This window comes from Halichoerus grypus, chromosome 4 (assembly GCF_964656455.1).
Source record: "Halichoerus grypus chromosome 4, mHalGry1.hap1.1, whole genome shotgun sequence".
Taxonomy (NCBI): Eukaryota; Metazoa; Chordata; class Mammalia; order Carnivora; family Phocidae; genus Halichoerus; species Halichoerus grypus.
Genome location: NC_135715.1, coordinates 50,398,475 through 50,424,523, shown reverse-complemented (window position 1 = coordinate 50,424,523; position 26,049 = coordinate 50,398,475). Strand labels below are relative to the sequence as shown.

Below are 26,049 nucleotides of genomic sequence, written 5' to 3'. Positions count from 1 at the left end.
AGCTCCTTCCACAGTTTGGCTATTGTGGACATTGCTGCTATGAATATTGGGGTGCATGTGCCCCTTCTTTTCACTACATCTGTATCTTTGGGGTAAATAGCTAGTAGTGCAATTGCTGAGTTGTAGGGTAGCTCTATTTTTAACCTCTTGAGGAATCCCCATACTGTTTTCAGAGTGGCTGTACCAGTTTGCATTCCCACCAACAGTGTAAGAGGGTTCCCCTTCCTCCGCATCCTCTCCAACATTTGTTGTTTCCTTTTTTGTTCATTTTTGCCATTCCAACTGGTGTAAGGTGGTATCTCATTGTGGTTTTGATTTGTATTTACCTGATGGCTAGTGATGTTGAGCATTTTTTCCTGTGTCTGTTAGCCATTTGTATGTCTTCTTTGGAGACGTGTCTGTTCATGTCTTCTGCCCATTTTTTCACTGGGTTATTTGTTGAGTGTTGAGTTTGAGAAGTTCTTTATAGATCTTGGATATCAGCCCTTTATCTGTAGTGTCATTTGCAAATATCTTCTCCCATTCTGTGGGTTGCCTCTTAGTTTTGTTGACTGTTTCCTTTGCTGTGCAGAAGCTTTTTATCTTGATGAAGTCCCAAAAGTTCATTTTTGCTTTTGTTTCCCTTGCCTTTGGAGATGTGTCTTGAAAGAAGTTGCTGTGGCCACCTATGTTCTCCTCTAGGAGAGGTTACTACCTATGTTCTCCTCTAGGATTTTGATGGATTCCTGTCTCACATAGAGGTCTTTCATCCATTTTGAGTTTATCTTTGTGTATGGTGTAAGGGAATGGTCCAGTTTCATCCTTCTATATGTAGCTGTCCAATTTTCTCAGCCCCACTTATTGAAGAGACTGTCTTTTTTCCATTGGATATTTTTTCCTGATTTGTCAAAGATTAGTTGGCCATAGAGTTGAGAGTCCATTTCTGGAGTCTCTCTTCTGTTCCATTGGTCTATGTGTCTGTTTTTGTGCCAATACCATGCTGTCTTGGTGATAACAGCTTTGTAATATAGCTTGAAGTCAGGCAATGTGATGCCCCCAGGTTTGTTTTTCTTTTTCACCATTCCCTTGGCGATTCGTGGTCTTTTCTGGTTCCATACAAATTTTAGGATTGTTTGTTCCAGTTCCTTGAAAAATGCCAATGGTATTTTAATAGGGATGGCATTGAAAGTGTAGGTTGCTCTGGGCAGGATAGACATTTTAACAATGATTATTCTTCTGATCCATGAGCATGGAATGTTTTTCCATCTTTTTGTGTCTTCCTCAATTTCTTTCATAAGTGTTCTGTAGTTTCTAGAATATAGATCCTTTACCTCTTCGGTTAGGTTTATTCCTAGGTACCTTATGGTTTTTGTTGCTGTTGTAAATGGAATCGATTCCTTAATTTCTCTTTCTACAGTTACATTGTTAGTGTATAGAAAAGCAACTGACTTCTGTGCATTGATTTTGTATCCTGCCACATTACTGAATTGCTGAATGAGTTCTAGTAATTTGGGGGTGGAGTCTTTTGGGTTTTCCACATAAAGTATCATGTCATCTGTGAAGAGAGAGAGTTTCTCTTCACAGTCAAACTCTGATAAACTTTTATTTTGTAGGATAAGATGTCTATAGATGTTTTTTTTCTGAGTGTAAGCTTCTGAAATCACTTCTGCATGATGCCAGAGGAGCCCACCATGTTCCCCTGGATTCTTCCCATAGATCTTGGTCATCTTAATAATTATTGCTCTCATCAAATTGTATTATTTTTTTTATCTCTTTTCTGCCCAATAGACCATGAGCTCCTTGGGCTGTGGCATGGAGTCTCACCCACCTTTCTGTTTCTGGTACCTGGTGTGGTGCCTTGCCTGAGTGAGCACTTCATACATGTTGCTTTTCACTGTTGAAAGGGGAAAAAATCCCTTTCTCCCTCTGGAATCATTCAGCTTTGTCAACAATCTTGATGACAGGCTTGAATCCTAAAGCCATACCGGATTCCCCTCTTTACATTTCCATTCACTGAAATATTCATTGTATGGTTCATGCACTCATTCTCCACGGTTGTACCTCCCTTTGCATTGCTAAGATTTTCACTAAAATCGGATTCTTAGCTCCTCATGCCTGAGTGATTGCAGGCAGAGCATTCCAACTGCTCGTAATATCTGTGACAGAAGAAACTCTTCATATCATCTCCTTGGGTTAGAGTGGTTATTTCCAAGTACAAGTCCATGGACCAGTCACAGAATAGCTGGGCCATAATTACTCAGGAAATTTATGGCAAAGCGGGCATCATCCCTGGAGGTTCTAAATGAACATAGAATTTCCTTGCTTTTAAGAGCTTTCCAAGTATTGGGTTGACTTGTGTACCCCTAAATTCATGTAACGGTATCCTAATCTCCAGAAGCTTAGAATATGACCATATTTGGAAACAGGGTCCTTGCTGATGTAATAATTGAAATTAGATAAGGCCATACTGGAATGGGATGTGCCCCAATCCAGTTTCCTGGTGTCCTTATAAAAAGGGGAGATTTGGCCTGCACACAGGGAGAACAACATATGAAGATAAAGGCAGAGATTGGGGTGATGCTTCTGCAAGTCAAGGAAGGCCAGAGATTGCCAGCAAACCAGCAGAAGCTGGGGAGGCTGTGGCACAGATTTTCCTCACAGACCTCACAAAAGGAACCAGTCCTGCTGATAAGTTAATTGCGATGTCTAGGCTGCAGAACTGTGAGACAATAAGTTTGGGTTAGGTCATCTAGTGTGTGGCACTTGGTTACAGCAGCCCTAAGAAAATAATACACCAGATAATTCTTGTACATGGGCATAGTTTTTGAACTGGACTCTTATCCCTCCCCTGTATTAAAACTGGTAATAGCTTAAACAGTGATTATAAGGATTAAATGAATTAACATTTGTAAAAATGCCTAAAGCAAGACTTGGCACATAGTAAGTACCTATATGCATATTAAACTTCCAGAAAACCTTCTCACCGAGAGCACTGATATTACTGCATGTGTGCGCTAGGAGATGATTTTAGATGGCATGAATATGAAAACAGATTCTTAATAATAATAAAATTGGCATGTCAATTCCATAATTTCTCAAATTTAGGTTGAGGCCAAGATCAGTAGGTCAGTAGTAATCCATCTTGGGAAGACACTGCATCTTCGAGATCTATGCATGCTCATGAATCTTCAAACCCTAAGTCACTGGAGCTTCTGGGGTATATTGTTTGGATAAAGGAGGGAGTCCCTGTGATGTGGGTCACCAGGATGGAGTCTTGTTAACCGGGTCTCCATAGGTGTGAGGGCCTTTTCAGGAAAAACATGGCACCTGCTTTTGTTCATCAACACACAACACAGGGAAGACCCAACCCAACCGAATGCAATTGACATACAAAGGCCAACGGAATTAATGAGAACAGATACCAACAAGGAATGTTTACTATCTTCCATGCATCCTTTTAAATGGTTTGTCTGTATTCTTTCATTTCATTCTCATGACAACCCATGAAGTTGGTAGTAAATTATCTCTGTTTTTACCAAGGGAAGAACTGAGGCTCAGAGGAAGGAGGGAACATGCTGTAGAATACACAGGTGGAGAGTGGCAAAGCTGGGATGGAAGCCCAGCCATCATTACACAGTGCCTACCCTCCTAGCCTTCATGTTTTACTGCCTTTAAAAAATGTGTGTTTGGGGTGCCTAGGTGGCTCGGTTGGTTAAGCGTCTGCCTTTGGCTCAAGTCATGATCCCAGGGTCCTGGGATCAAGCCCCAAGTCAGGCTCCCTGATCAGTGGGGAGTCTACTTCTCCCTCTGCCTGACACTCCCCCTTCTTGTGCTCTCTCTCTCTCTGTCAAATAAATAAATAAATAAATAAATAAATTTTAAAAAAAGATAGCATATGCACATATGTATACAATTAAAAGAATATCTGCAAAGCAGGTATTTGTATAAGCAATGGCCCCATCAACAAACAGAACATTGCCAGTGTTCTAGAAGCTTCTCTGGCAGCCTTCTGTGACCATGTTGTCTTTTGATAACACCTCGTTACCTAGAGGTAACACTTTCTGATCATTGTGATGACCGTTTTCTTGCTCTTTTATAATTTATCAAGGCTTTTAACCCTATGCTGTTACTCTACTTGTCTTGCTCTTTTGTAATTTTATCATCAATGCTTATAATCCTATACTGCCTTTTTTTTTTTAACTTAGCGTTCAAAGCCTTCCACATAGAGGCTCTGTTCTCATTTCCTATTGTTTTCCTACTTGAACCCTCTCCTTTATCTTGTGATGAATTTATATGCCCCCTAATATATTATATACATTGCTTCCTCCTTTACACTTGTTGTAGCAGACCCCTTCCTCCAAGCCTCCTGTCCCCAAATTCACCCTTTTCTTATGGCCCAGCTGCCTAGGGGACCCCTTCTGTTGATTTTATTCCATAGGGATTCCTCTTCCCTGAACTGCTCTGGTCCTTGTATCTACTCCACCCGTTTTATACTTTCCTTACAGTGCTGTGTGATGCCGTGCTCTATTAATATAAAGCCTTCACGTGTTTGTCACTATCACTAATGTTTTATTCATCATTAATTTATTCAGAACTTCTCTATTAAGGATACTGTGTGGCAGACTAGGGCCTATATACACAGCAGAAAATAAGATATACCAAGTTCCTGCCCTCATGGAGCTTACTTCCTGGAGTGGAAAGGCAAATAAAAAACCAGTAAACAAGTAAATAAGATAATTTTGGTAAGAGATCATTGTGAGAAGCCTGAAGGAAATGAAACAGGGGTGGGGGTGGTGGGGACAGGGGGATCCTTGGAGCTGAGATGTTTTCTATCATCTGGGTGGTAAGCATCAAGTCAGAGGCCAACTCAAAGGCGCTGAGGCAGAAACAAGCTGGCCTGGAGGAGATGAGGAGTGAGCAGGAGGACAAGAAGGCTGAGAAGTGATCATGGGTAAGTCATGCGGGGTCATTTAGTTTTGAATGGTAAGTAGTCATTGTAACTGGTAACTAGTTTTAAATTTTTCTAGATGCAATAGGATAGCACTGCACAGTTTAAAGAATGGAAGGGAGATACTTGTCCTTACTTATGCGCCCTTACTTCATATTGCTTTTTGCTTTTTATATACATGTTTTTTTTCCTCTAACTAGAGCATTCAATCTTTGTAGTTCCTTGGAAATTGTTACCGTCGATACTGCTAGTCATGTTACAAAGCCCGTGTGGATGCCCTTTCAGGGCTGTAATTATCCTAACACTTTCAGGTTTTAGCAATGTCAGACTTTTCGCTGAGTATATTCAAAAACCCATCAACTCCATAAAGTTTCAATTGGACAACTGAAGTACCTTTGTGTGGTGATTACACTGTCAAGGAACATGACCCACTGTGCGGGCAACTCAAGAAGTGCCAAAATAGTTGTGAGTTGTTCAAGACCTAACATGTGCCCTTTTATGATGAGGGCTGACTTGATGAGACTGCATTCCAACTGACCTTTTGCGCATTTCTCAAAGCAAGATGTACAGAGCGAGGGAGAGGAACTCTGCTTTCCGATAAACCTGGCAGACATAGCCGTTGCCTTTCTACTTAAATTTCCCAGGGACTCTGTGCATTTCATCTCCATACGGCACGGGCCGTGCTTCTGAGAATTTTAAACAAGCAGAGCAACTGTCAAGAAGTGAAAACGAACCCTCACCAAATTTATCCACTTATACAAAACTGAGACATGAATGCATAAGGGGGGGCGGGATCCGTTAATAATAAAGAGCTGAGAGCACGTGTCTGGCACTGGACATTGCACGTGATTGATACTTGGATCACTCTTTACTATTTAAAGAAGCAAAATGCACTTCAGAAATGGAAAGAAGGATCTGTAGTTCTGTGAAATAAGATAGGCCAGGAGCAAGGCATATGGCTGTTGGCCTCAGGCAGGTTTCTCAGGACTCAGAGGAGAGGCTCCTTCGCTAGCAAGTTGAGATTAGTTATTAGACAGTGGCCCCAAGGCACTGCTGCCCTGGAGGGAAGCACTGATGTTCTGATCACACTCCATTACTCCTCGGTGTTGCTAATGAGCCAAATTTCCAAAAGGGATTGCTCCCTTTAAATACAAGTAATTTTATACTCAGCAAAATGACCTGAAATTGTACTTACAAATGGATCATATTTAAATGGCTCAACTGTCCAAGTAGCTGGTCACTTGATCCTCATATTAGAGATGTAATGACTCCTTACTCCAAGGATAGCCTGAAAAACGTGGGTCAGAGATGCTTTAAAACAACTATACTTAAAAATGTTCCCCAGAGATGTAGTTTCAGGAGGAAATAGTAAAGTTCCAGTTGCCTGGTGCCTAACTCTTCAATTTTAAAATCAGTAAGTATTTACTGAACTTCTGTCATTTTCCAGGCACTGTGCTAGATGCTAGGGATACAATGGTGAACGGGACAGAAGGGGACCCTGCCTTCATGGGACAGACTTCCTAATGCAGAGACAAAAACAGACAAGCACACACATACGGTAAAGACTTACATAAATAAATGATTGGAAAGTTATATTTAAGGCCAGTAGAGAAAACAGAAAAGAGGCGAGATTATAAAGTTAGCAAAAACAAACAAACGAACAAAAAAAACCCGTAATGTTTGGCCTGATTTACGTAATAAGAAAAGGTCTCAGTGAAGGAGTGACTCGGTGTTGAGATCTAAAACAAAAGAAGGACTTAGTCTTAAAAATATTGGAATGGGGCAGGTGAGAGTCCTCCAAGCAAGGTAACAGCTAGATGGGTTCTGAGAACTGAAATGTACCAGAGTGTGTAGAGTGTGTAGGAGGAGAAGGAAAGAACTATGCATGATAGACAGAGGGTCTGAGCAGGCGGAGACTTTTTAGCCATGGGAAGATGCTTGGATTTAACCTAAATGCAATGCAAAGCCATCGAAGGTCTTTAAGTAGGGGGAGGTATGCTCAGATTTATAGTTTGCGAAGCATGAGTATTTTTCTCTGAATTTCCCAATATGCCTGGCATATTGATATAACTCGGGGAATCTTGGCAAAACCATACTCTTTTTTTTTTTTAAGATTTATTTATTTATTTTAGAGAGTATGCATGAGTGGGGGGAAGGGCAGAGGGAGAGGGAGAGAGACTCTCAAGTAGACTCCTCACTGAGCGCTGAGCCCGACTTGGGGCTTGATCTCACAACCCTGAGATCATGACCTGAGCTGAAACCAAGAGTCTGACGCTTAACCAACTGAGACACTCAGGTGCCCCAAAACCATACTGTCTAAGTTCACAAATTTCAAATATTTCTTCTTTTCCTATTATTCATTTTTACATATTTTTTGAGCGTCTATGATATGCTACATAGTAAATGTGGATACACAGGGAAGATAGAAGATCATTATTTAGGGTGGAAGACCATACAAGAATGGGAAATCTTCATCCATGTGTTGCATACTCCCCCAGCCTGAAGTTCAGAGACTCTAGGAGCGCGAAGAGAAGCAAGTCCTTGAACCTGTGGTCATGAGAGCTGCCCTTCGGGTGGTTGCTCTACTCCCCTCCCCCACTCCCTACACCCTGCGCCATCCCAGGATTCTGCCAGCATATTTTAATACTTTGGTGCTTTGGATGGATGGTTACATAAGCCCATATAAATAACAGGGAAGTTCTTATGTATTTTACTTTCTGTGTGTGTGGTTAATGGCAGGGTAGGTTCAGAGTAATAAAAATCAGATGATTGCATAAAGGCCAGCCCTAGCTTTGCAGCTTGATCAAGCTATGAGAGTCTTTGTAACAAAGCAGTGCTTAACCTCACCCATGATGTTTAGAAATATTATTGCAGAAGTGGTGTCATCATAGGTAGTCGTACATACAGCGAATCAAAACTGTTCATATTAAAAATATTGCATTATGTAGCATTGAAGAGTGAAACTCCTAGCAGATTTTAAAAGGGAGCCGAGCAGGAACACAGGTCTTAAGGGGATTTTTGGTGTTATTTCTGATGACTTAAAATCTCTTTCTGTTACGTCAACTAGAAAACAGCTCTCTAAAAAGCTAATGGATGGGCTTCCTGCTATCATAGAGCAAAACATATGTGCCTAGAGCATAAAGACTTATTTTCACCTTTATTCTTATCTTGGTAAAACAGTCCACTGACTGTATCGGCCCTCGTCTGGCTGAGGTTTAGTGCGTGTGTAGTCAGCACTGAAGCCAGAGGAAGAGACAGAGGGCACCAGATACTCTAACCGCCACAGGCATAAGCCATTATCTTCACCCTGGGAAAAATTGCCTGATTTCCTCTCTTGATAAAACTAGACATGGGTTTAAAAACATTACTTAGAAACATAAACCTCAAATACTGGAGTCCGTTCTTCTCTTCCTTTATCACTCACCAGAGCCTTTGAGAATTGGCCCGGGGAGGTGGGGGGCACGGGGAGGTAGCTACTTGTAATGAAATGCACTTAAGGAGGGGAAAATGTAAGGTGCCATTTCTTTGACGCACAGCTGATAGAACCATTATCTCTGGAGGGCTTATTCAATCAAGAGCCGGAGATGCTGAAGCAAGCAGAGGGTAAGAGGTGTGAAAAGGCTTTCCTTGAGGCATCAAAGCAAACCCTGTGAGCCAGGTCCTCTGTTGGCTCCCCTTGGCTCTGGCCCCCTTAGGGCATGCACCGGCCCTGTTAGGGCACGCACTTCCGTAGGGACCATACGGCATTCTCTCTGCGGAGGGGACCATTCTCGGAGTGTCCCCTAAGCTTGGTCTGAAGACCTTGGCAGAGCAGTGATGCTGTCTGCTCTCTGTCCCCAAGCCGCCTTGCCTGTGCTGTTCCCATATCACTTCCTTTTCATCCACCCACTGCTGTGTCGTCCCAGACTCTCCGTTGTCCTGCACAGCCTCTTGTACCTGTCTCCTCCTGTGCCTTTGTTCCTGAGGTTCTTATCACACTTTCAGATTTCACCCTTTTTCATTAAATCTCCATAACTCTATTCTGGTCTTTACTGCCTATTTTCTGTCTCCATCCCCTGGTTTTGCATTTTGCTTCCATGCCCTGTTTTTAGCATTTTCACATTCCTCTCTTATTCTGCTTGTGTTTCTATCTTCTCTTCCCTTCAGTCTGTGAGTTCTTTGAGAACAATGAATCATGTCATCACTGCATCTCTCTCCGAAACTTGCACATCCAAAGGATATTTATTAAGTACATTCTAATTGCATTGTTCTAGGTGCCAGGGAGACAAATAGAACAAAAGAACAAAACCCACATAGTCCCTGTTCTCATGGAATTTGTTGGGAGAATGACAATAAACAGGAAACATAGGCAAACAAAATAATTACAAATTGTGATTCAAGTTATAAAGCAAACAGGATAATGGGATAAAAGAGTCTCTGAGGAAGGGAGATATTTCATTAGTTGGGTATAAGAGCAGGCTCCCTTGTAGTGATGACCTGAAGGCTGAAAAATTGCCATTCTGGGAAGTGGCAGCAGGCAGGCCAAGTAGAACATTCTGGAGAGTAGGATCGGCAAAATCCTGAGGCAGGAAAGGCTTGGCATATTCTAGGAATGGTCTGAAGTCATATTGTGGTGAGGGGGAAAGAGGTAGGAGATGGAACTGGACAGATGGGCAGGAGCCACATCACTCAGGACCAGGAGTGTGGGTTCTGTTTTAATGCAGTAGGAAGCCATTGGAGGGTTTTAAGCAGGAATGTGATATTTTTTGATATCGATTTTTCAAAGCTAATATAGATGTTGAATTCAGCTGTCTCTTTTAAGACCAGGGCTTATTTCATCTAAATTGATATTGATGGGTTTTCTTCCCCCCCCCCCCCCACTGGAAGCATTTGTAAGAACTCTGTGTGTAAGACTGGAAAACCATTAAAAAGAATACTAATTTGTATTTTTCATGTTCATTGTCTTGGCCAGGTAGTTTTAATTGTCTCATTTCTATTAATCTATGAAAAAAGTTTTTCTGAACACACTTCTAGTATATATAGAACATTGGGGAATGGGGTGGTATGTGTTTATGTGAGTATGGTACCTCTTTAATTGAATTCTGAGAACATATTTAAAAATCAGCACAATAACTCGTCCTTATAATTAAAATCTTTTCCCTTCACTTTCTCTCTGCGTCTAGGATCCCTCTTCATAAATGTGAGAAATCCTCTTACTGTTTTAATCAAGAATCCGCACATTTTGGGGAGTGATTAATTTAACTTTTAACAGACTTCTTTGTGGTAGGTGAATCTTTGCTGGTCTTCCTTCCAGGTAGAATGAATAAGTGAAGTGGTCTGGGGTTTCCGTAGAGCAGTTACAAAGAGGAGAAATGTGATGGGAATGGCGACTTTGAGACCCAAGTGGTAGAAAGGCTGAAGAACAGACTTTATCAATTCTAACGCTCCTATAAAACTTTCCTGGTACTAATTCAACTTGGAATAATGCAGCAAGATTTTATTGGTAGCCACCGATTTGTAGCTGAGAAGACTGGAAATAGTTTCACACAATGAAACCCAGCTATAAGGCAAACTGACATAAACCAAATGTTCCTGATAGATCTGCCTACTCTTCATAAACAGAATGGGGTCTGCAACAGTGGGAGGCTGGTCCATCTCTAATTTTATTCTCTTATTGGTGCTCATCCTCCCTAGATTGGGGGTGGAGTACATGTTTCAATTAAACATATAGCCACTCCAGTATGGGTTTCTAGATTCCAGGTTTCATTTAACAACTGTGATGGGCAAAAGCAAACTGTTTCATTTAACAACTGTGATGGATAGTATACTTGATCATGCAGTTTCTAACAGTTTTGAAAATGGTTTTTGGAATGATAATAGTTGTAAGAGGTGAAACTCTTATATATTTATTAATAGCCTTTAAGTTTTTTATGAAGTAATCCAATAAAATTGACTTCTACCCAATCCCCACTATCCTCACTTTATTGGCAACATTTCATCTGTGGGTTGTTGTTGAGACATTTTTACTGTTTACCAGATGGGGTAAGATTTTACATAACTTAAAACATCTGCTCTCATTGCAGTCCAATATGATCATCTATTTATATTTTTGAATTATATTATTCATTTCCTTTTAAATGATCATGAAACTGTTTTCAGAAGGATAAGTTTACATGATATTTGCCAAAGACATTTAACTTTTCTTTCTTTTTTTTTTTTTTAATCTGATATTAGGCTAAGCCATATTGTGAGCTATGAGTGTAGTAAAATATTTAGATGTAGCTTCACTTTGGAAATATTTGATTTCATAATTAATTGTTGTTAATATCACCTCTACTTTCCTGCCTGTATACACCTGCATATAGTCATTTCAATGTAAATATAAGATATAGAAAACTATTTTAGATTGTCCCACAGGTCTGACATAAAATAAAAGTTTTCAAAAGATACTGTGGGAACAATACTGACCCTGAAAGAATGGAAGAAGGAAAAGCTATGCAAAAAAATGGAAATGGAATTATTTACTGGGACTTTGAACTAGCTAATAATGAAATTACTATTGTACAATATAAAAATAACTTTTTATATATAATAGTCAAAATTGGATGTTGATGTTACTATTGTTCCCCCATTTTATAGACAAGGAAACTAAAGCTTAAGGACATTTAGCCACTTACCCAAGGGCACAGAAGTGAAGCCCCTGGGGCTCAGACGACAGTCCCTATTGAATCCTTGGAAAGCCCAGCTAACAGCACATACATCCATAATTCCGAGATGAGATGACAGCTCCCCTCTTCCTTATTACTGGAGCACAGTTTATAGGGCCTGTTGCTCTCATGGGCTTAGATATCACCTTGGGGGTCACAGCACATTTGCTGAGATAGTGAGTTGAATTGTGTCCCCCACCCCCAAAAGATATGGCATGTTCTGACCCCCATTACCTGTGAGTATGACCTTATTTGGAAATAGAGTCTTTGCAGATGTAATTCAGTTAAGGATTTCCAGATGAAATCATCCTGGACTTAGGTTGGGCCCTAAATCCAATGACAAGTGCCCCTATAAGAGGGAGAAAAAGAAGACACAGAGACCCAGAGTCCAGGTAAAGATGGAGACAAAGATTTGAGTTACTCAGCTACCAGTAAAGGAAAACCAAGAATTGCCGACCACCACCAGAAACTAGGAGAGAAACAGAGAATGGATTCTCTCCCAGAGCGTCCGGAAGGTAGCAACCCATGCCAACACCTTGAATTCTGCTTCCATGCTCCGGAACTACAAAAGAATGAATTTCCGTTGCTTTAAGCCACGAGGTTTGTGTGATTTTTTTCATGACAGCCCTAGGCAACTAAAATAGCTGTTCTTTTCTACAATCTACATAAAGAACACTATTAAAATATCATAATTTTGGCTACTTTTTTCCTTGGATATAGGAAGCAGGATAAAAGGGCAAGGTGACTAGAAATGCCAATAGAAAAAGCATTAGGGGATGGCAATTCTAGGATATCTCACTAATGAATTATGTAGCTCTGGAAGAGTCACTGAACTTGTCAGAGGCAGTAGAGCCACCAGCCGTCTTGAAGTTGGGATTCCTGCTCTCACCTTGAGGCTTGCTAGCTTGGCACTACTGTTCCCCCAGGAGCGGAACATGGCTCGGCAGAACCAGGGCCACCTGTGTGCAGATCCTACCCCTACCATTTGGTTGCTAACCCTCAACTTCTTTTCCATACAATAATGGTCACTATGTTTACTTTAGAGGGTTATGGGTGGGTTAAATGGGAAACTGTATGTAAAACATATTTTTGGCACATAGTAGGTGCTCAACAATGATTTCTCTTCCATCATTAAACTGTAGCTTTTGTTTCAAATACTTCAGGGCCAGTTTACCATCATGTTGACTCAGTCCTGAAGGCCTTTCTGGTTATTGTCAAGCAGGTGTCTTAATCTTTTTAAAAAAATTTCCATTATTATTTTTCAGTTTTCAGTCTTGGCTCTGCCTTCTATGTATCACCAACAGACAAGGACATGTGTACTGAGTACTCTTAGTTTGTTCTGAAAGAATAGATTGAAAATAAGTTTTTTTTTGTTTGTTTCCAACTATGCTCTCATCACACCCCCATAAACCCATAGCCTGAGAATTTAAAAATCTCTGAACTAATATTTTAACTGTGACTCACTGGAAATGGTACTCTGCCATTGTCTGACAGATACAGATGATTGACATTTCTAACTGATTTGGAGGAGGGCTTTTTATTTATTTATTTTTTTTTTTAAATTTTATTTTATTATGTTAATGTTAGTCATCATACATCATTAGTTTTTGATGTAGTGTTCCATGATTCATTGTTTGCGTATAACACCCAGTGCTCCATGCAGTATGTGCCCTCCTTAATACCCATCACCGGGCTAGCCCTTCCCCGCCCCTCCCCTCTAGAACCCTCAGTTTGTTTCTCAGAGTCCATAGTCTCTCATGGTTCGTCTCCCCCTCCGATTTTCCCCGCTTCATTCTTCGTTTCCTGCTATCTTCTTCTTCTTTTTTTTTTTTTTTAACATATAATGTATTATTTGTTTCAGAGGTACAGGTCTGTGATTCAACAGTCTTACACAATTCACAGGGCTCACCATAGCACATACCCTCCCCAATGCCCATCACCCAGCCACCCCATCCCTCCCATCCCCACCACTCCAGCAACCCTCAGTTTGTTTCCTAAGATTAAGAATTGGAGGAGGGCTTTTTAAATGAGACAATCTTCAGTATATAACTTAAAAACACCTAGAGCCACCACTTGCATAAATTCAGGCCTACCTAAGAGTGATACTATATAACAAAGCAGGGACTCAGAATGATAATGCATAATATACCCTTAAAAGCATAGATGAACTGGGGCACCTGGGTGGCTCAGTTGGTTAAGCATTTGACTTTTGATTTCGGCTCAAGTCATGATCTTGGGTCCTAGGATCAAGCCCCACGTTGGGCTCTGTGCTCAGCTGGGAGTCCGCTTGAGGATTTTTCTCCCTCTGCCCATCTCCCTGCTCACTCTCTCTCTTTCTCTAAAATAAATAAATAAATCTAAAAAAAAAAAAAAAGCCTGGATGAACTATGAAATTTAATCCCCTTTTTGGCCTTTTCCGGCTAAAAGAAATAAATTTCAGAAACCCCTGAATTTTGAAATAGCAAATCTTTGTTACATTTTTCAGACTAGGATGGATAGTCAAATGCACGGTCCTGAGCAGCACTTACTAAAACCCTAATTTCTCTCCTTTCTCGTTTTATCACACACTAGAAGCTGCTCTGCAGCTCCCAGACTTACTTCAACCCCCAAACCCAGCATCCTACCCACCTTTCTCTGGCTCCCCCACCATTCCTTTACAATGCACATTGACCTGTCCTAGCTCTGGCTACATGAGCTCCATCCTGTTTGCAAGCAGGGAGGAGGGACAGGGTTGGCCTGGGCAATGCCAGGAGGATTCTCTTTCTTTCCTTTCCTTTTCCTTTGTCTTAATTTTTTAAATTTAAATTCAATTTAGTTGACATATAGTGTATTAATAGTTTCAGGGATAGAATTTAGTGATTCATCAGTTGCATATAACACCCAGTGCTCATCACAAGTGCCCTCCCTAATGCCCATCACACATTTACCCCTTCCCCCCACCCACTTCCCCTCCAGTGACCTTTAGTTTGTTTCCTATAGTTAAGAGTCTCTTATGGTTTGCCTCCCTCTCTGTTTTTATGTTATTTTATTTTTTCCTTCCCTTCCCCTATGTTCATCTGTTTTGTTTCTTAAGTTCCACATATGAGTGAAATCCTATGGTATTTGTCTTTCTCTGACTTATTTCACTTAGCATAATACCCTCTGCTTCCATCGACATCATTGCAAATGGCAAGATTTCATTCTTTCTGATAGCTGAGTAATTTCCATTGTATATAAACACCACAACTTCTTTATCCATTCATCTGTCGATGGAGATCTGGGCTCTTTCCATAGTTTGACTCTTGTGGATATTGCTACTATGAACATTGGGGTACAGGTGCCCCTTCAGATCACTAGTTTTGTATTTTTGGGGTAAATCCCTAGGAGTGCAATTGCTGGGTCATAGGGTAGCTCTATTTTTAACTTCTCGAGGAACCGCCACACTGTTTTCCAGAGTGGCTGCACCAGCTTGCATTCCCACCAGCAGTGTAAGAGGGTTCCCCTTTCTCTGCAGAGGATTCTCTTTCTTGAGCTGGGGAAAATGCTATGAACTTTATGTAAAAAGTAATTTTTAGACCTGTCACAATAAGTTTATAATTATAAACTTTTCACTTAAATGTACTTTCATACATATTATCACATTTCCTCTTTAAGATATTTTATGACATTCTCATAATACATTACTATTTTTAGGATGCTAGCTGACTTGGCTGAGTTAAGTGTAGAGGCAAAACTTGAATCTGAGTCTTTTAACTCCTAATCCTGTGTCTCTGTCTATCTATCTATCTATCTATCTATCTATCTATCTATCTATCTATCATCTCCCTATCTATCTCACCATCTAATCACCTATATTTCTTTATCCATCCATCTAGTCTCATTGCTCTACCATAACCATACTCAAATGGGTGCATGTAACTCATGTTCTAAGAGTAGAATGTGGGAGGCAATGGTCATAAATGGTTGGCATCCTCCCAGTCACATAGTGTTGTGTGGTGCATGCCAGTCCTCACGGCCAACCACCACTGAAGCTGCCAACACGTTCTAAAGGGTCGTAACAACTGAAGGTAAACTATCCGAACGGAGGACCAAAAGGGGAGAGATATAGGCAATGAGACAATTTTATGGGGTGGGTATGCTCTAACATTTTACTATCACTTATTCCTAATTCCACCTTTCCTGAGTAATGTGTCTGATCAAAATGTAATGCAATAAAAATAAAATGAAATAATTGCTTCCCTAGTCCATAAGTGGAAATCAAAAGTCAGTGGAGAGGCAGTTTTTCCAAGTTAAAAGCCATTCAAACTATGAATAACTTGTATCAGATCATTGCTATTAATTAACCAATCTATTCAAGAAACTTTTGGGGTAGAAATAGCAGAGGTTAAACATTAGAAAGCCTTCCTGAAAGGCCAGCAGGGTCTGATTCCTATTCTAGGCTCATTGTAATCCTCATCCCAGTTCTCTCAGTAAAAATGATTTTCAACACACATGCTTTCTTAAAGACAAATTAAATAAAATCAGTAAGATTCCTTTTCCTAGTTTAGGGGTCACAAACCTTTTCCCATAAAGGGCCAGAGCATAAATTTTAGGCTTTGTGGACTGTGTGGTCTCTGTCACAACTGCTCCCCTCTTTCTTTGTGGCTCGAATGCAGCAACGGACAGAAATGAATTATGTGTGACTCTGTTCCAAACAACTTTATTTACAAAGACAGGCAGTGGATGGATTTAGTTTGCAGGCTGCAGTTTGCAGACCCCTTTCCTAGATCAAACTGAGAAGTCAGAAGGTGGGGTGTGATGCTAGGAAAACCTATGTTTTTGCTGAATATAAAATGTAAGACAAACATCTGTACGCGTTGCCTGACATAGCTGCATTAGCCCATCCCGATTTATTAATATATGCAAACACCTTCCCTCCTCTGTGATTCAAGGATCTCTTTACTTTTCTGTAGCAGAGAAATAGTTCCAGTTCTCTTCAAGGCTAGGCCTGCTCTAAGGGGAATGAAAATGATTGCAATTGGAAAAGCAAATATTCTCCCTTACCAAAGTTTTAAGATAGAAAGTGGAGAAATAAAAACTTCATTAGTAGCCAGAACTGGGCCTTGGATGCTCATTGGTTTTGAAAGCACCAAATAGGCGAAAAAAATGAATGCATCAATCTTTCAGAATCAATGCATCTCTCCGCAAATAGAGCTAACTTTCTACTTCTACCCCATTCTCCCTTCATTCACCATAGAGACACCAGAAATCAGATCATCCCGGAGTTAAACTACATTATGGTGCCAAGCAGAAATTCTTGGTATATAGATTCTTAGCAAAATGACAACCACGCTGTGAACTTTAGAAAATGTAACATAATGTAACATACAATCCATCGAGAAGCCTCCTAAATAGAAGGGAAGCCAGCAGCTGTGAGCTGTCGAGCTGTGGAGCTGTCGCTTTCAGCACCTGACCTCCTGAGATGCTTAATAAAATAGCCTACAAAGTATTACTCTCTCATCAGTGCCAAGAAGCATTGCTGGGGAGATAAATAAAGCTATTTTCCAAAACGGGGAATATTCTGGCGTGCCGATATTGAAATGACAGTTTCTTTATGGGATAGGAGATGGGCAGGAGAACACCAGCCAGGTAGTTGCCCCCGTGCCCACCACCAGTCTAAGGTCTATAATGAGATTCCAAATTAGATCGCTGAACCTCAGAGACGAGGTGCTTCACATCTGTGAGATGTTCAGCTTGACTTCATAATGAGTTCACCGAGCAGAATGAACCACTCTTGAAATCAAATACTTTGCATTCAGGATGAAATAAGTGGGGATCAATCATAGTCAGGGAAGTAGCGTTTGCTCAGAATGTAATGCTATACTGAGCAAAAAAAAAAAAAGGGAAAAAAAGGGACAGCATGACGTGGAGTGTACAAGAGAGCCGGTCCGTGGGTGACACAAACGTGCACCGTTTATGCTGGGGCAGAGCTGCACGTATTAGCCTCTGGAGATGGTATCTAAAGAAGGTGGGATGGTGAGAAGGACAAAAGGGTCATACTGTCTACCAACACAAATCAACATGCTCGGGAAGCACCCCCAAACACCGCCATCTTAGGAATGTTTTCGGAGTGTACTCTTCCCAGAGGCTTTTGTCTGGGGACAGCTTTGGGGAACCAAGCACAGCAGTCTTGGTAACAAGGGTGTTTTATTTTGCATGCAGGTGAGATTCTAGACGGAGCCAGGCAGACTGCACCTACGGATGGCATGAGTGAGTGTCAGCAAATGCCCGGGACACCCCTGTGGGCAGCTAAAGAGCTTCACAGGAGAACCTGCACCTTTCACTGGCCAGGCAGCTCACTCGCCAAGTCCCTAACGTGAGTTTCTGGGGAAAGCCCTGTAGGCTGGCATGGCCAACACCCCAGTAATCCAGGGCCTTTGATCCCAGCCAGCCTGCCATGATTAGTATACCTGCCAGGGCCAGGGTTCTCCCAAGGCAGGGGTTGGCTGCTGGAAATAATCAGGGGCGCCCCCAGGTGTGACCCACCTCTCCTTTCTCAGAATCGAGATCGTTACCTGTTCACTGTCTAGCGGGGAAATGTCACTGGAGGCCTCATTAACAGCAGACAGTACAGAGAGTCATCCTATAACTTCTGGCTTTTCTGCAGGATTTGAAGCTTATATTACAGGAGGAAGAAAAAGAACAGGTGTCATGACTTGTCTTTCTCTTTTTTCATCCTGCAGCTGTCACTCACAGCCTTCCAAACAGAACGAAAAGCACCAACAGGAAGCTCAGTGAGTTGCCTGGCTTGGGAGGTCATGCTGGTTTGTTCCACTCGTTGTTTTTTACCAGAAGGGACAGTGACCCAGTGTCCCTCTCTCCTACTTTCTCTTTCAAGATTCTCTTTTGACTCGACACAGCCTCTTGGCTGTCAGGCTCCATCCACATCCCAGCAGCCACCTGCTTGGGTCAGTCCTGGACGTGGACCTGGCCTTAGGCTACCTTCTGGAATCTTCCAAAAGTCACAGGGGAGCAAGTAAGTGCATTTCATTCTCCCTGTTCCTCACTGTGTCTGTTAATGAAAGCTTTTCTGCCATGGGGGAGAGAGACTGGCCCATCTGGTGCTCCTTTGTTCCCAGTAAGATTGTAGGAATAGAGGGGAGATATTTTGGACGGCAGCCTCTGGTTGCTACTACAGTTCCTTCTCTGGACTCACCCTGCCATGCCAAGCTGTGATTTTCAGCATGGCAATAGACTGGCGACAGTGAGGAATGTGATGGAAGGCCTTCAGGGTCAAAGAAAAACAAGGTGGGGACATGCAGTACATAACAAAGCTAAGCAATGCTAGTGTGTGGAATGCCTCTTTAGGAAAAGGTGTTTCCCAAACTGCTCTACCAATTAACTTATTCTGGAGCGTTTCCCAAGACTGTTATTCTGGGGGGAACTTTAAGGGTTAAATGGTGAGAATGATCATTGCTGTTCGTTATCCCTACATACGAGGTAGTGTACTGACAGCATGCACCAAGAGCCGTTGCCATCAGGAGACAAGAAGACCGTGGTCTCTCATTAAGACAAGTACAAATTGATCCAGGGTGTTCAAGGTCAAACCACGAAAAGAAGTGCTGTTGTTCTGCTATTTGTCTCCCTCTCTTTCTTTTAAATTTACTCCTCTCCAATTCATTGAATTCCCCCCCACCCATGCCATTCTTAGACTCTCTTAGGGAAAATTCTGTGTACTTTTCTAAGTTGAATCTCATTTTGCTATTCTTGTCCGTATTCTTGTTCCTAGGGGAAAAGACATGGCTAGAATTCTTGTGTGTGTATGACTGATAAAGCCTTTAGAAAAAGAGATAATGAGGCAGAGACCAACAGAGACTCAAAGACTCTCCAGCATAGATATAACACAACAACTATGTCATCTCAAAAGAAATCTTGTCATTAATATGCCGGGGATGGGAGTCCTTGTCTGAGTGGTCATGCAGGCGGGCCGCATTTTCCGAGTACCTGCCGCGCTGCAGACAACTGTCCCAGTCACAGTGGGGAATTATGTAGGAGCAAGGCACTCTAATAAAAATAAGAGGGACCGAACAAAAAAGCACTGAAAAATACAGAGAGGAAAAAAAAATGTACTCTCAGAAGCACTTGTGTAATCCGGTACATCATTACCTGAGTGGTGAGGGTGTGCCTACAGTGGTGGAGGAGAAGCTGTTAGAGCCTACGAGAAATTGTCTGGGGAGGCCTCCTGGGGTGGGGAGAGGGGGCTCTGAATACTAAGACAAATTTGCATCTAGTAGAGGAGAGATTAAACAAAGAGTTTCCGGGGGCCCAGCAGTGGGGAAGCAAAGCTGCAGGAAGGCCCTGGCCCTCTCAGCTGGTTCTTTATCCAGTCCCTCTTGGGTTAGAGCCCCTTTCTACACATATTCTCTCTTAGCTTGCTGTGGGCCTTCTGGTTTGTGAGAGCCAGGAAACTTGAAGCTTTAGGAACAAAGATTGGCTTCCTTTAAACACAGGTGCACTGCCATGTCCTCCGTCTTACGAATTGATAATGGAATAAAGAATTTTCTTTTGTGAACGGAAGTGCCAATGAGATCAGGTCAGTTATGCCAATACCCTCTCTGGCCCTTTCAACTTGGTGAGGCAGTGGAGATGCCGTATGACAGCTACAAATAACAGCCCTAGGCAGTGAAGGCTTTCAGAGCAACTGTCTTGGATGTTTCTCCATTTATGTGGTGTGCTTGCCATCATCTTCCAGGCTCTGCATCCCTGCTTTAATCCATGCTTCTGGCCTCTTTGTCTTTGGCAAACCTTTGGATTCCTGTAGGTTCATAGCTCCTCGGTTCCTAGCTCAGTCCCTTTTCTGGTTTCTGAGTTTCTAACATATCCATGGGGGAAGAACCTTCATTGGCAGGAGTGCTCACCTCCTCTCTCTGCGTTCCCACGCTGCCCTCTTCACCTCCCATCCTGTCCCCCACTATCCTTCCCCTCCCCGTACACATCACCGGGAGAAGATTCTGACACAGATATCCCAGCGATTAAAATTCTTATGCTTATGGGGAAAGAATACTGTTAAAATAATTTCCCAGAAGTGATGAAGTAATTTTTACCAAGTTAAAATACTGATAGAATAGGAAGAGCCAGGTCTAGGGGATTTGATTACCTTTTAATTACTCTAGTAGTTCTCAACCTCGGGGGTGATTTTGGCCCCACCCCAGGGGACATTTGGCAATGTCTGGAAACATTTTGGTTGTTGGAGAGAGGCAGGTGGTTGCTACCTGCTCTAGAAGTTAGGGGTCAGGAATGCTCCTTATATCCTTCAGTGCACAGGACTTACCAGGCCTAAAATGTCAGGGTGTTCCAGATGAGAAGACCTGAATTACCCTAACTGTAACAAAGTTGTGTTGTTTACATTTTGGTAATTTAGTTTACCTAGGAAGAAAAAGATACATTTTTCCCTAGCTAGTCAAATGAATGCAAATTTCTTTGGAAGAAATTTTTATTCTTGGCTCCTCCCTTTACTCAACGTCCAAGAAATTTCCAGGGATTGGCAAACATTTTCTGTGCCAGCTACTGAATGTTTTAGGCTCTATAAGGTTAAGAGGCAAAACTGAAGATATTTATACAACAAGGGAGAAAATCTCTGCTGTTTGCCTTTAGTGGGCTGTCCCAGGTGGTGGGTAGGCTTTGCACCTGTGTGCTAGAGGAAGAACAACTGGCTCGAGAGGTGTGGCCTGGCAGTGCGGTGACTCTTGGGCTGAGAGTCCATCACTCAGTGCTAACAGCAAAGTCCCTCACATTCAAGGGGCAATAAGAGCTGGCTCTGGGTAGCAGCAAGGCTCAGCTGCCAGCTAGGGAGGGAGGTGGGGGTGGAGCATGGATCACAGAGTGGATGCCTGGGTTTGGTCTCCATGACTCTGGTGCTAGCCAGTGCAAGTTCCTATGGGCTGTAGATAAAACAGAAAGATAGGGCCTGCAAGCTGTAGTTTGTCAAGCCATGACCTGTATTGTTCTGGATTTTGTATTTCAACATCTTCATTTTTCTGAGAGGTTTCTTTTTTTCTCCCTTTTACGATTTTTATTTATTTATTTATTTATTTGAGAGAGATAGAGCACAGAGCGAGAGTGAGAGGGAGAAACAGACTCCCTGCTGAGCAGAGACCTCGATGTGGGGATTGATCCCAGGACCCTGAGATCATGACCTGAGCTGAAGGCAGACGCTTAACCCAACTGAGCCACCCAGGCACCCCCTTTCTGAGAGGATTCTTCTGTCTCAACCTGAAGAGAATTTCCAAATGTTTCTACAGTCTTTAGTAACAGCAGAATTTAACTTAATCATGGAGCAAAATCATCTATAAAGATCATTTTCCCTAAATGGGGTCAATCCTGTTCAGCTCTACCATGTAAAACTTTGGGTTGCTAGACTTTGAGGGGGGCATATTGGATCCATTAAGATGTCTATATCCAGATTACCCACCAGCAAAAAAAAAAAAAAAAAAAAAAAAAATGAGACTAGTAGGCATAAACTCCTCTTTATTCCCCAAACCTGTAAATGTACAGCTCAAAATATTGGTCTGATTTTATTGGCATAATAGCTATGAGAGTTAGTCTAAATAAGTTAAATACTTTATATATTTTATATGAAAGGAAGGGAAGTAATTATTAGAAAACAATCAAAACCCTTGCCACTTCCTTTTCTCTGTTCTTGGAGAAAGAGGTACATTCGCCTTTGTATGCCAATTTGTTCAAGCTTATTCCTCTACCTGTATCCTTGGTCCAATTTTTATCTCCTTGGAAATAAGCTCTTTAACAATCTTTGTCTTATATCCACTAACATTTTCAAGAAGTACCATTCTAAATGGCGAACCCTTTAGAAGCATTCTTATTATATTTGTAAACAACACACTAATGCTTGCTGTCTCGGCTATGAAACACTCCAGTGGAGGTCCTAGAAAATTGCAATAAGACAAGAAAAAAAGAAATTATCTATTTGCTAGTTTATCTTCTTCTGCTCATCCCTGAACTGGTATGTTTTCAGGCCTATATTTTCAGTGCTTTAATTTCTTATTGTATATGCTCCCCATAGGTGGACTCATTGTCTCCCATGGCTTTAGTTATAGTATATAAATTAAGTGTCCAAATCTATATTGGAAATTCAGACTTTTCTCCGGAATCATGCTCTTAACATCTAATTCTTTATTAAATAGCACCACCTGTATGCCCCAGAGGCATCTGAAAGTTAACATATCCAATATATTCAACACTGAACTCATTATCTTCCCCTGTAAATCTGCTCTTTCTCTATGTACAGGGTTTATTCATGCCAAAATGTCAATAGTATCTAGATTGGGAAACCTCCATTTTTTTCTGTATTTCCTATCATGGGAACAGAGCCAGCCTTCACTCATCCCACAATCCTCAATTCTGGGAGTCATTCCAAGCTCATCCACAGACAACTGTGTACCAAGATTTTGTCATTTCTGTCCTCACTTTTCCTTTTCTACCACTACTGCCTTAGATTAGGCTTCCATCATATTTCTCCATAACTATTGTAATAATACATTAATTGGCCTCCCTGTTAATTCTTATATTCCTCCACAGTATTGCAGTTACAGGGACCTGTTGAAAATGAAAGTCTAATCATATTATTTCCTGACTTAAACTTTTTCTGGAGTTATAAAAGCCTTGACAGGTAAAGCAGAAACTATTTAGCATATACACAAGGTCTTCCACTTTCTGGTCCTGTACTGTTAACAGTCAGTATTCATCTATTCTTTGTATTTATTACAATATTTACTTAACATTATGTGCTAGGCATATGCACTTACATATGTTTAATTTCAAAACAGCCCTAAAATGAAGGTATTGTTTTTATTCCCTCCATTTACAGTTCAGGAAAGTAAGGCACAAAGTCTTTTTTTTTTTTAAAGGTTTTTATTTATTTTTTTGAGAGAGGGAATGAGAGAGAGAGAGAGCACATGAGAGGGGGGAGGGTCGGAGGGAAAGCAGACTCCCTGCTGAGCAGAGAGCCCGATGTGGGACTCGATCCCGGGACTCCAGGATTATGACCTGAGCCGAAGGCAGCCGCTCAACCAACTGAGCCACCCAGGCGCCCATAAGGCACAAAGTCTTTAAAGAATTTATCCAAGATCACACAGCTAGAAAACCACATGTTTGGAATTTGAGCCCACATGGACTGATTCCAGAGCATAATACTCCCTTCCCACTCCCAGGAGGACACAGGAGCTCAGGAACACCCTTTTTCCCTCCTTTTCCTTCTTTTGGGTCTTGGTTGCATAGAATCAGCTTTGTGTTTGTTTTATGACACATTCTCAACATTGCCATGCATGGATAGTTCGTTATTTTTAATAATGTTATCACACCCCCAAATGCCACCCAAAACATGACTCTTAAGACCTTGACAATAATCTAAACCTAAAAATATGACTCATGTTTTTATTTCCCTTCCCTGTTTCTCTGAAGTTACCATCATTCTGAATCTACTTTTGTTTTAATATACACTTACTGCTATCATATGTATTCCCCAAAAGTATATATTTTTATTTTAGATGATTTTCACTTCAAATGGCTATCCTAATTCTTTGGGACATACTGTCCCGAAGACTGACCTATATCACTGTACTTTGACCACTATGTAACGAACCGTTTTGTGAATATACTACCTTTGGTTGATCTGCTCTTTAGTTGATGGGCATTGGCTTGAATCCAGGACTTGGTTGTTCTGAATAGTGGGCTGCCATTCTTAGACATGTTTCCTTGTATGTGTGCACAAGTTTTCTTTGGGCAGAGCTCATGTTCTTCATCCCTATGCTGTACAACATTTCCTCCTGGCTATACTTAGAGTCATTCAGTCATTCAACAAATATTTATTGAACACCTATGTGTTCTAGGTGCTGAGGAAATAAAGAGAGAGAAAATTCTTCCTCTTATAATGCTAATGGAGAAGACAGAAAAAACACAGAGAAGTTAATGAAACACATAAGTAAGGTATAACATATCTTTTTCCATTTCTCACTTTACAGTTAATGCTACAGCAATTCTAAACTACTGGAACATAAGGTTTGATTCCTCCAAATTTTTGCTCATATTGTTTGATTTGCATGCAGTGTCCTTTTAGCCCTGGTGTTTTCTGTGTAACTTTTATTTCCTTTTGTCTTTCAAGATTCAACTCAGATAATACCTCTGTTATGAAGCTTTTGGTGGTACCTCCTTAAGGTAAGGTCCCCTCCTTTGTACTCAAATAGATCCTTATCATATCTTTATCACATCTCTTTTCCACTTTCTTCCTCCTCCAGAGTAAAAAATCAAATCTTACTATCTTTAAATAGCTCTAGTGACCAGTGTGATAGCCACAGATAAAAGGTGTTCAGTAGATGATTATCAGAAAAAAAGCTGAAATACTTCTCAAAATTCTAGGACAGTATCTTCTGAAGGAATTCACACTTGGGATTTTAAGAAAGAGATTTAGTTCTGTATATGAGGATTACAAGAAGTAGTTATGATGAGTGCATCTCTTCACTCATGAAAAACAAATGTAGTCTGGTCATGCCCTTACTCAAGGGAACGAGACAACCTTATCATTAATTAATTCAAGGGACGTGTTATCAAAAGTTCTCCTGTTCCTTTTGCACAAGAGATCAAAAATGGATTTGGAAAGGAAACTCCAATGAAGTGGTTTGGAAAGCAATGTAATTTAGCAGAAAAAGCAGTGCCCTTGAAATGAGAAGAACTTGGTGGTGTTATAGGTAGAGGGCTTGAGCTTATGGAATGGGAAAGAGAAAAAAAATCAAAATCCTGGAGAATGTGATCTGAAGGTCTGGAGAATAGATATTCTATAGCCACCCTTTTCATTCATAATGATTTTTCTTACCTAGAAGAAAGTCCACCTTAGATATTTAAACTTTAATCTGACTTAAAGTTAAGACAAATGGATTCTTCTAATTTTTTGATATCTATTCATGAATAAAGATACAGGTTATCTCTCTCATGTCTGTATTTGTTGTTCTCCTTGTCAATGAAACTTTTGATTGTGAAAGTACTATAGGCCCTCCCCCCACCTCCTTCCATCCTTAATTCCTAACTGGTAATAGAGGATTATGTCAAAGAAGGCTACATTGATTTGCAAACAAAGAAATAGGAATTAAAGACAGTCTTTTGAGAGTTCTAAAACAAAGTGGTGTCCCAGGACCAGGAAGATGAGGAAAAGACAAGAAAGATGGGAGAATTCTACAGAAAGAGGGGACCAGAATGAAAAAGATGGGTAGTAAGAAATGTCTATGGTGTTTATGGTCAGAAATTGGACATGAAACACACACAACAGCCATGTCTGTCAATGGAAGCAAAATTAATGATCCAGTAATCTACTACTGGTTATTTACCCAAAGAAAATAAAAGTGCTAATTCAAAAATATATATGCACCCTGTGTTTATTGAAGCATTATTTACAATAGTCAGGATATGGAG

The 26,049-nt window shown here is 41.1% G+C and overlaps 1 long non-coding RNA gene across 1 annotated transcript in view; it reads left to right on the top strand.

The window, feature by feature from the left end:
- Nucleotides 1-26,049, top strand: part of LOC118521005 (uncharacterized) — a 53,437-nt gene that overhangs the window by 3,251 nt on the left and 24,137 nt on the right. Inside the window, exons 2-5 of the long non-coding RNA XR_013446725.1 lie at nucleotides 17,794-17,947; nucleotides 18,315-18,365; nucleotides 18,470-18,607; nucleotides 24,477-24,573. This is a non-coding gene — a long non-coding RNA (uncharacterized LOC118521005). The remainder of the gene's footprint in view (nucleotides 1-17,793; nucleotides 17,948-18,314; nucleotides 18,366-18,469; nucleotides 18,608-24,476; nucleotides 24,574-26,049) is intronic.